Here is a 10,850-nt window from a genome sequence, read left to right as displayed (position 1 = left end):
ATAGCCACCTTAACACTGAGCAAGCACAAGTGCATAAGTAGTGTTTCACTGCAAGCACACATAAGCAAGCATAGGATAGAGTGTGTGTGTCAATTTGCACAAGTGGTTACTATGTACAATTAAGTATAAAGGGAATGTGTGTGCACAACACAAATAAAACCTGCATGGACACTAATATAACCTGTGTACAACCTGCAGGCACAGAGATGTGTGAAATAAGGTGACACACACACAAAACCTAACACAAACATATACGGACATGTCTGGGGATCCATAAACATGGAAAGAGCTTCATAAGTTTTATTTTTCAAGCCTCTAAACATTTACACGGAGAGGAAATTTCCACACGTAGGGATCAGCGAGGAGGCCGAAACACCCAGACAATCTCACACGAGTACGCCTACGCCTTTCACGCACTAGTTCACACCCCCTCAAGTCACTGCACAAATTCCCTGCTAACAACTTCAGCAAAGATGCAGGAAAACCACTAAAACACGTATTAAAGGCGACATGTTTTTCAGGTTGATTCTTAAGGGATGCTGTGAATACACAATTTAGGATTTGGCCTAACACCAAATCTACCACAAAGGATTTGTCTGAATTCCGAACCAATTCTGAATCCTAATTTGCATATGTAAATTAGCAATTTCACAAAGAAAATCAGCATACAAAACATTGGCACCCTCATTTATCCAGATTGGCACCCTCATTTATCTAGCTGTCTGACATCACGTGACAATAAGGGTTCAGATTTGGCCAAATCTAAATCCAGCAAAAAAAAGATTTGGTTTCATTGGAATCCTGTATGTAGTACAGGTATGGGACCGGTTATCCAGGATGCTTGGGACCTGGAGTTTACTGGTTAATGGATCTTCATACCTTAAGTCTACTAAAAATTCATGTAAACATTAAGGGGCCGATTCATCAAGAGTCGAATATCGAGGGTTAATTAACCCTCGATATTCGACTGGGAACTAAAATCGTTCGACTTCGAATATCGAAGTCGAACGATTTTGCGCAAATCCTGCGATCGATCGATCGAAGGATTTTTCGTTCGATCGAACGATTAGGATTTTAATCCAACGATCGAAGGAAAATCCTTTGATCAAAAAATCACAGGCAAGCCTATGGGGACCTTCCCCATAGGCTAACATTGACTTCGGTAGGTTTTATCTGCCGAAGTAGGGGGTCGAAGTATTTTTTAAAGAGACAGTACTTCGATTATCGAATGGTCGAATGATTTGTACTTCGAATCGTTCGATTTCGATCGAATTTAACCAATTCGATGGTCGAAGTACCCAAAAAATACTTCGAAATTCGAAGTTTTTTTAATTCGAATCCTTCACTCGAGCTTCATGAATCTGCCCCTAAATAAACCCCATAGGCTGGTTTTGTTTCCAATAAGGATTAATTATATCTTAGTTTGGATCAAGTACACGGTACTGTTTTATTATTACAGAGAGAAAGGAAATCATATTTAAAATTTGAATTATTTGGATATAATTGAGTCTATGGGAGATGGTCTTCCCGTAATTTGGAGCTTTCTGGATAACATGTTTCTGGGTAATGGATTCCATACCTGCACTGACTACTGTCATGTTTCTTTCTTGGAAACGGTGAACACTGATATGTAATCTATTTTGAACCACTTGTGATACATCTGAAGGGAGGTATTGTTTTATATATCAGATTGTACCTTTGGCTTTACTGTATAACCAAATGTGATAATGTGATGATATGCTATGTAACTGTGTCACTGTGTGACTTGTCTTATTGAGTTCGATAAACCACGTCTGAATTTAAAAAAAAAAAAGAATATAGAATTCTCCTGTTAGAAAGTCATTCAAATGTCTTAGCTTCTGTACATGTAATTGTTTTTAAAAATGTGGGTTATTTGGATAAAATGGAGCCTAAGTGTAAGGGCACATGGGCGACTAATCGCCTCTTCTTCTGGGCGACAATCTCCCCGATCTGCCTTCCCCCTACCTTCCCGCCGGCTATAATGAGAAATCGCCAGCGGGATGGCGCACTTCGTTTTCCGAAGTTGCCTCACGAGGAGACTCTGGAAAATAAAGAGCCGCGAGTGCCATCCCGCTGTCGATTTCTCATTATAGCCGGCGGGAAGGTAGGGGGAAGGCAGATCGGGGAGATTGTCGGCCAGAAGAAAAGGCAATTAGTTGCCAGGCGACTACATCTCCCCATGTGCCCTTACCCTAAGGGAGATGGTCTTTCCTTAATTCAGAGCTTTCTAGATAATGGGTTTCTGGATAACGGATCCTATACCTGTATTATATTTTGGCATGCACAGGTATAGGACCTGTTATACAGAATGCTCGGGACCTGGGGTTTTCCGGGTAACGTAGCTTTCCATAATTTGGATGTTCATACCTTAAATCTACTAGAAAATCATTTAAACATTAAATAAACCCAACAGGCTGGTTTTGCTTCCAATAAGGATTAATTATATCTTAATTGGGATCAAGTACAAGCTACTGTTATATTATTACAGAGAAAAAAGAAATCATTTTTAAAAATTTGGATTATTTGGATAAAATGGAGTCTATGGGAGACCGTAATTTGGAGCTTTCTGAATAAATTGTTTCCGGATAATGGATCCCATACTCACTCACTGACGCCTGATCATCCCATTGACTGAAAATAACAGACTCTGATTTTACCTTCAAACTATATGATAATCCTTAAGATTCACTTACTTTAGCTTATTACATTTTTTTTTTTTTTTTAATAATTAAAATTACCAAATATAATAATTTGTGTTTCATTTTTTTAAATAGTTTTTCATCATCTACTTTTAGGACTTGTTTGAAAATCTGATGATGTTTTAGGTCAGATTCATTTAAAAATATAGGAAAATGTGTGTGTATGTTAGGGAGGCACCTGAATCCAAAATTCATTTCAGCCAAATATTTCATTTAAGATTTGGGATTCTGATGAATCCCAAAAATGTGGATTTCGTGCATTCCTACTACAGGTATGGGATCTGTTATCCAAAATGCTTGGGACCTAGGAGTTTCCAGATAAGAGGTCTTTCCGTAATTTGGATCTTCATACCTCAAGTCCGTTAAACATAATTCAAACATTAGTTACACCCAATAGGATTATTTTGTCTCCAAAAATTATATTTTAGTATGGATCAAGTACATGGTACTGTTTTATCATTAGAGAAGAAAGGAAATAACTTTTAGAAATTTAAATGTTTCTATTAAAACTGAGTCTTAGGGATACAGCCTTCACTTAATTCTGAGCTTTCTGGATAACGAGTTTCCGGACAAGTCATTAATGTATATGTAATAGAATTCCATTACTCTTTTCTTAATGACCCTCTCGTAGTTGCAGTCGTTCTTGCACTGAATCCAGAATTCCTTATTGGATTCTTTAAAATCCAATAGTTATCAGATGAGTCTTTACTGTTATTTATTTCATATCTCCTATTACAATATCGTCTATTGTAGTAGGAAGTTTGGCTGTTTTTGAGGAGAAACCTTCTAATTAGTTAATGTAACGTAAGAATGTGATATAGTGAATAAAGTACCCCCTTTTGTAAAATATAAGAATATTATAAGTCACCGAGGAGTTCCATGACCATTAATGCAGGTCATGGCACTCCACGATCACTTCTAATATCCTCAAATTTTCTGACAAGGGGTACTTTATTTATTATAATACATGTTTTAAAGAGTCTTGTGACAAAAATGACATCACTAAGCTCCGTTTATAACTGATGACATCATGAAGAGCCGTTTATAAGGATATAATACACAAAAGCCATGAAAATTATCTTGTAAATTATATCCTTATAAACAGTGAGTACTGATGTCATCAGTTATAAACGGTGAGTAGTGATGTCATTTCTGCAGTGTCGGACTGGGACACGAGGGGCCCAACCAAAAACCTTAGACCAGGGGCCCACCAATTAATCTTAGACCAGGGGCCACTCTCAGTATTATTATTCTTCCTCTCCTCACTCAACCTCTATTCTCCTAGTCTCTATTCTTTACTTACTATAATCTATTATCCCATCTATTTAGCCTCTTTGTTCTCATAGAAATAGGGAATGGCCATGAAATAGGCCAAATGTTTAGCAGCATGAGGGCCCACTAACACCTGGGCCCACTAACACCTGGGCCCACTGGGAGTTTTCCTGATATTCCAGTGGCCCAGTCCGATTTCTGTCACATGACTCACTGAAACTTGTTTATTATAATAAAGTACCCCTGTAGCCTTCGGCCTCGTGTTTTTATATGGTCATGAAACTCCTCGGTAACTTATAATATCCTTATAATTTACAAGAGGGGGTACTTTATCCACTATATAATTTACAGGATATTCATGGCTTTTGTGTAGTATAGGTCAAAACTGACTGGCAGTGATCCCCAACTTTACATCATTGACGTACTTAGGGTCAGGGCACACAGGCAGATTCAGGGAGATTAGTTGCTCTGCGACAAATCTCCTCTTCTTCAGGCGAATAATCTTCCCGATCTGCCTCCTCGCCAGCCAAAATGTAAATCGCCAGCGGGATGGAACTCGGATTCATTTTCGGACGAGGAAACTTCGGAAAACGAATCGCTCATCCCGCCGGCGATTTACATTTTAGCCGATGGGAAGGCAGGGGAGGCAGTTCGGGGAGATTAGTCGCCCGGAAGAAGAGGAGATTTGTCGCCGGGCAACTAATCTCCCTGAATCTGCTTGTGTTCCCTGACCCTAAAACTCCCAGAATCCCATGCGGAGCCTGATATAAAACTTTACATAGTCATAAGTATTTAAATCCAGAAATATGCATTTGCAAGATCAGAGCTAGCGGTCCATACGTTCATATTCAAAATGTGATGCAGGGCACTTTCCCCATCACCCCTTGGGTTGCCATAAGGCTGATACTGTACTGGCCGTGTAGGTAGAAATGATGTTTGGTGCCAATTTTATCAATAGGGGGAAATGATAAAAACATAGAAAGACTGGTATTTTATTTTGTATAGAAAAATGTGGCAACCCTTATCACCCCAAACACCTATGCCCTCCAGTGAGCAGTGGAAATATCTATCAATATTTCACAATTCTTGCATGCGGTTTTGTAAAACTCTCATTTCTATTCAATTTTATCTGTGAGGATAGATCTAAGTATTGATGCCCATTGGTTCCCTTTAGGCCACAGGACACATGGTTGCCGGATGTAAGTACAGGTATGGGACCCGTTATCCAGAATGCTCTGGACCTGGGGCTTTCCGGATAACGGAAATTTCCGTAATTTGGATCTTCATAGCTTAAGTCTACCGGAAAATCATGTAAACATTAGATAAACCCAATAAGCTGGTTTTGCTTCCAGTAAGGATAAATTATATCTTAGTTGGGATCAAGTACAAGGTACTGTTTTGTGATCATTGAGAAAATAGAAATCATTTGGACTCTTTGATTATTATGGAGTGAAACAGCCTTTCCGTAATTCAACGCTTTCTGGATAATGGGTTTCTGGATAACGGATCCCATACCTATACGTCCCTATGGATCTGGTGCATCCCTCATAATGGTCTAACCTGGGACAAAAATATATTTTTGACAACTCGTTAGTCATTATTACTGTATATCCATGCTTAACTAGCAGTGTTAATCCACAGTCAGTTCTGCCAACCATACCAAGCAAGAGTTAATAAATCCAACCAGTTAGTGGGTAGCCCTTACTAATAAGGTAGTAACAAGCAGCCTTGAGCACCCCGACATTTACAAACACTGGATACCAGCTTTGATCGCAGACACTAAACCAGTGCTAAATGCATTTCCTTTAAATTCAGCACAACCACATAACAGTCACTGATTGTGAAATTGAGATGATGTCAGATTGAAGGAATTTCCAAAGTGCCATCTACATCAGAACATCGACCCGACGTACTATATTAATCCGGGGCAATGTAGCCGGACCGAAAGCTAAAATGGACGACTGAGAGATGGTTGAAGGGTCTCCCTGTTTCCTGAGGAATCTCATACTTGGGGTTTATTGCGTTTATTAATAAAAATGCCTCTTACCATCAATAAGAAATATGGGTTGTGCAGATAATTTCCCAGCTCGGATCCGATTGCTGTAGGTTTCTCATGCAAGATAAATACATTTATACGGATATTGTATAGTTTATGATTTGCGGATGGGGGGGGGGATATAATGACACAGATGATGAGAACTCCTACAGAATTTTTGTACAGGTCACTGCATCTCTGATATGCTCTAGGTTCAGATCGAGTTACGTTTTAATGGAAGACATCGAATCTGGTCCTGCAGAGCTCATATTAAAGCAGTGGGTCCGACCAATCAATAGGGTCCAAATATACAGCATGACTCCTCAAAGGGCTATGTTTTTCTCGACATTCTGCTGCCACCACAGTTTCTTCATCATCAGCCATGAACCCAATTCATTGCTTTCACCGGCACATAAAACCCTCCATCTAAACACCCACCCCTGACTGCGCAATTCCCCCCCACGACTAACGGAAAACATATAGATATTTTTATACTCTGCATACCGGAATGATTGTACAATTTGAATAGCACCCATGGAGAGAATACTGCCTGTGTAAAACCTGTCCACCTATCAATGTAGTTCTTTCTGCAGTGTTGCAGGAGCAGTTGTACTACCATTCCAATATCCCTTGGCAGCTAGCAGCTTTAGTGAGGTGCCTGAAACTGCTCTTATATATATATATATATATATATATATATATATATATATATAAATAAATATTATACCGTGCACCTGGGTTAACACAGAAGATGGAGTGCTGTTCTTTACACATATATATATATATATATATATATATATATATATATATATATATATATATATATATATATATATATATATATATATATATATATATATATATATATATATATATATATATAGTCATATGTATAGATGTATAGATATTTTCACGACACCCGTGAGTAATCCTGATTATATATATATCTATATATATCTATATATATATATTTGTTCCTGAGATCCGCACTCCTAAGGGTATATATTCATACAATTACCCAGGTGCTGCTCCTGGGAATTTATTCATAGAAACAGATATGGTAGCGCACTCCTGGGATTTCATTAAAATATTCTTTTATTATTTCATCACGGTACAGAATCAACGTTTCGGCTCACATCCCGAGCCAATTTTAACAAAGGCTCGGGATGTGAGCCGAAATGTTGACTCTGTACCGTGATGAATAATAATAAAACAATACATTTTTTAATGAAATCCCAGGAGTGCGCTGCTACTATAGATATAGATAGATATAGATATATATATATATTCCAAGGAATGACGCACTCCAGGACTTCATGAGATCAAGCAAAGTTAAGTTTTATTTGTCAACGTTTCGGTCCAGTCTGGACCTTTCTCAAGACATGTCTTGAGAAAGGTCCAGACTGGACCGAAACGTTGACAAATAAAACTTCACTTCGCTTGATCTCATTATGAAGTCTTGGAATGCGTCATTCCTTGGAATACGACTATCCACACTATATATGACAGCACCCAGGCAGTAAAACTCTGCTGGATTGGAGTGCACCACAGCCTGAACTGTATATATAGATATATATATCTATATATCTATATATATATATCTATCTATATAGATATATCTCAAGCCGTCTAAGCATTTATATGAATGCCCAGTTTGTGGCCCTCCAGCTGTCAATGAACAGAGAATCCTGAAACGTGTGAACGTATGCCAGGAGTTGTAGTCCAACTGATGGACAGACACAGACTCGACATTACTGATTTAACAGAGACGGGGGAATGTAAAGCCAGAAACACACTCACGCACACACTCAATTATATTAAGCAGGGATTATAAGCCTTGGAAGAGCCTGCTAGTTGTCCTGACCAAGTGTTTTTTCCCACCTGAAACTCCCAGCCATTATAAGCTGTCCTAGGATTGTGGGAGTTGTAGTTTAGAGACTCTTTAGAGCTACAGGTTGAAGCTAACCCCCATGTTCTCCAGATAAAACCATCACCCCAGCAGAATATCTAATCCCCTGTACAAGGGCAAGGAATGTGCCAGTCCCAGTGGGTATAAAGTTACAGCTGGGATGTGCAAGATGAAACCCTGCAGTTTTGTTGAACCACAACACCCAGCAGCCTCCAAACAGCTGAGGCAGTCTAGGGGTGATGGGAGCTGTAGTTCAACAAGTTGGACGTCTCTGACAAGACAGCGGCTCTTAACAAGGAATAGGCAGAGACCTAAGAGTATCTAGGCGGAAGCTGGAGATATACATACAAGAGGAAAGTAAACATATGGTAGAAGGCAGCCAACACGAGATATCCACTCAGGCACTTCTTGTACACGGGAAGGTCAAGCTTCTACTGACCGGAGGGGAGCCGCGGACACTCACCTGGCCCTCACCCACGGACATCCCACACACTGCTGCCTGGCCCCTTACTCCAGGAGACAAAATGGTGAATGAAGCAGGAACAGCTGGCACGGGCAGCCAATCACAGCCCACAACTAGCCCAGTGACAGAGCTGGCAGCCAATCAGAAGACCTCGCAGGCGGAGCATCTTGACAAGGGGGAAGATGCTTGAGCAACACTTACAGTAACCAATCATAGGCGAGAAATAAGAAAAAGGGGTCGGAGATCGAGCAAAAGCAAGCAGCCGACGTGTACAGTAACCAATGAGGAGAAGCAGAAGGAGTGGCCTCGGCCTACCAACCAGAGAGCGAGAAGAAGTGCCTTGTTTATCAAGAGTCAGCCACAGTGCCTGACGGGAGTTGTAGTTTGGACTTCTAAAGCTTTACGTTGACAGCAAGTGAAGAGAACTTGTACAAAGAACTACAACTCCCAGTTTTCCCCGAGGCAAGAAACTTGTTATGGGTAGAAATGCGAAAAACTGCTGGAATTCCTACATATTTGCGAGGTGTGAGCAAGTGAGAGTGCAGGAGCTTGACCAACTCAGTCGTGGAGGCTCAATGCCTTGTTGCAGGTACAGACTAACTCACCCTTCTCGTCCCCTTTTTTTGGCTCCTCATAAGATACCGGCAGCTCCAGCCAGTCTCTTCCCACACAGCAACAGCAAGAGCCCGTCACAACCAACCAACCAGAGAAAAGCCCAGGTATTGCGTCACGGTCTAGTGGGAAGGACTTCAGTCTAGAACCCGCTTACCACGAATCCAAAGCCACGCCTCTTGCCGGCGCGTGCCGGGGGGATGGTTTGTTACTGACGTCACCATTCGCTCGGCTCATTGGTTGAGAGGCTTAGACGCGGTAGCCAATAGCTAGTGATCCGCGTGACGTCGGGAAGCGTGTTGCCATCAAACTGGAAGGAGTGGGCGCGGCGTATTAGGAGAAGAGAGGCTCGTACACACACACACGATGAGGCGGGGTCTAGGTAACTCAATGTGTAGCCATGTAGTAGATGCAGCGCCACCTGCTGGCTTTCCAGACAAATTGGGCTACTAATTTAATGGGGCATGTAAAGGCAAAAAAATAAAATCCCATTTTTACTTTCTTTAATGAAAAAGAAACCTATCTCCAATATACTTCAATTAAAAAATGTGTACCGTTTTTATAAGAACCCTGACTGTATGCAGTGAAATTCTCCCTTCATTTACTGCTGTGGATAGGAATTGTCAGACGGTCCCTAACTGCTGAGCAGGGAAACAATCATACTTATGAACAGCAGGGGGAGCCCCCCCTTACTTCCCAAAGTTACAAGATGGTGACCCCCTATTGAAAAGAAGGAGGAGAAATCCCCCATAGGAAAACACTTTGCAGCCTGTTTTGCCTCCCTTGATTTGGGAGTAAAAATTATCCAACAGGTTAAGATTTCCCCCAGGGGTGTGGACATTCTATGCCCTTTGAATCTGAGAGAAGCCTTTTTGGATTTTTAATTTGGATACTAGGGTCCCCAAGGGCCTGAATACCAGGCATGATCTTGCATACTGATATTAACATGTGCTTTGACACACTATTTCGAGTTTTCAGAATTTTAATATTTATGGCAATAACATGAGTCACTGTAGACAAATATAATACAGGTATGGGACCTGTTATCCAGAATGCTCGGGATCTGGGGTTTTCTGGATAACGGATCTTTCCATAATTTGGGTCTTCATGCCTTAAGTCTACTAGAAATTCATTTAAACATTAAATAAACCCAATAGGCTGGTTTTGCTTCCAATAAGGATTAATTATATCTTAGTTGGGATCAAGTACAAGCTACTGTTTTATTATTACAGAGAAAAAGGAAATCATTTTTAAAAATTTGGATTACCGTATATACTCGTGTATAAGCCGACCCGTGTATAAGCCGAGATACCTAATTTTAGCTACAAAAACTGGGAAAACGTATTGACTCGCGTATAAGCCTAGGATGAGAAATAAAGCTAAAGACTCTCTGTGTCTCACTTCTGTGTGCTGTGCTCACTGAAACAACACTTCAGTGACAGCTCTCAGAGTCACGTGACTCCCCTCCCCCTCCTCACCTGCAGGTCCTGTACAGAGATCTCCATGTTGGTGAGGTACAGGTAAGGGACTCCACTGCCGGCTCCCTTAAGTATGCTTAAAGCGATTCTGACACGTTCCTATAAAAATCATAGGAACGTGTCAGTATGAAGAAAATGCTGCACATAAAATATTTCTGCAATATTATGCTGCACATACCGGTAAAATATTTCCTGCAAAGGCCCCCCCCCCCGCAAATCCGCCCCCAGCCCTGCGCACCTTTCTCAGCCGAATCGGTTCCTGCACTGACTGATCTTCCGGGTTGCTTCACTGACGCAGGGCTGGGGGCGGAGCGATCCTTGCATAGGCTGAGCACATACCGGTAAAATATTTCCTGCAAAG

At 40.8% G+C, this 10,850-nt stretch overlaps 1 protein-coding gene across 13 annotated transcripts in view; it reads right to left on the bottom strand.

Moving 5' to 3' along the window:
• LOC108697765 (protein capicua homolog) overlaps positions 1-9,131 on the bottom strand; it is a 96,415-nt gene extending 87,284 nt beyond the window's left edge. For 6 of the 13 annotated variants that reach the window (XM_018228120.2, XM_041571570.1, XM_041571571.1 and 3 more), the window contains exon 1: positions 8,400-9,084. The gene's annotated coding sequence lies outside the window, so the exon portion shown is untranslated. Of the gene's footprint in view, positions 1-8,284 lie in introns of all 13 variants that reach the window. The other 7 variants (XM_041571569.1, XM_041571568.1, XM_018228119.2 and 4 more) reach the window with 6 other exon arrangements.
• Between the last annotated feature and the right edge of the window lie 1,719 nt (positions 9,132-10,850).

Source organism: Xenopus laevis, chromosome 7S (assembly GCF_017654675.1).
Source record: "Xenopus laevis strain J_2021 chromosome 7S, Xenopus_laevis_v10.1, whole genome shotgun sequence".
Lineage (NCBI taxonomy): Eukaryota > Metazoa > Chordata > Amphibia > Anura > Pipidae > Xenopus > Xenopus laevis.
Note: the sequence above shows the minus strand (reverse complement) of the source record. Positions and strands in the feature narration are given on the sequence as shown.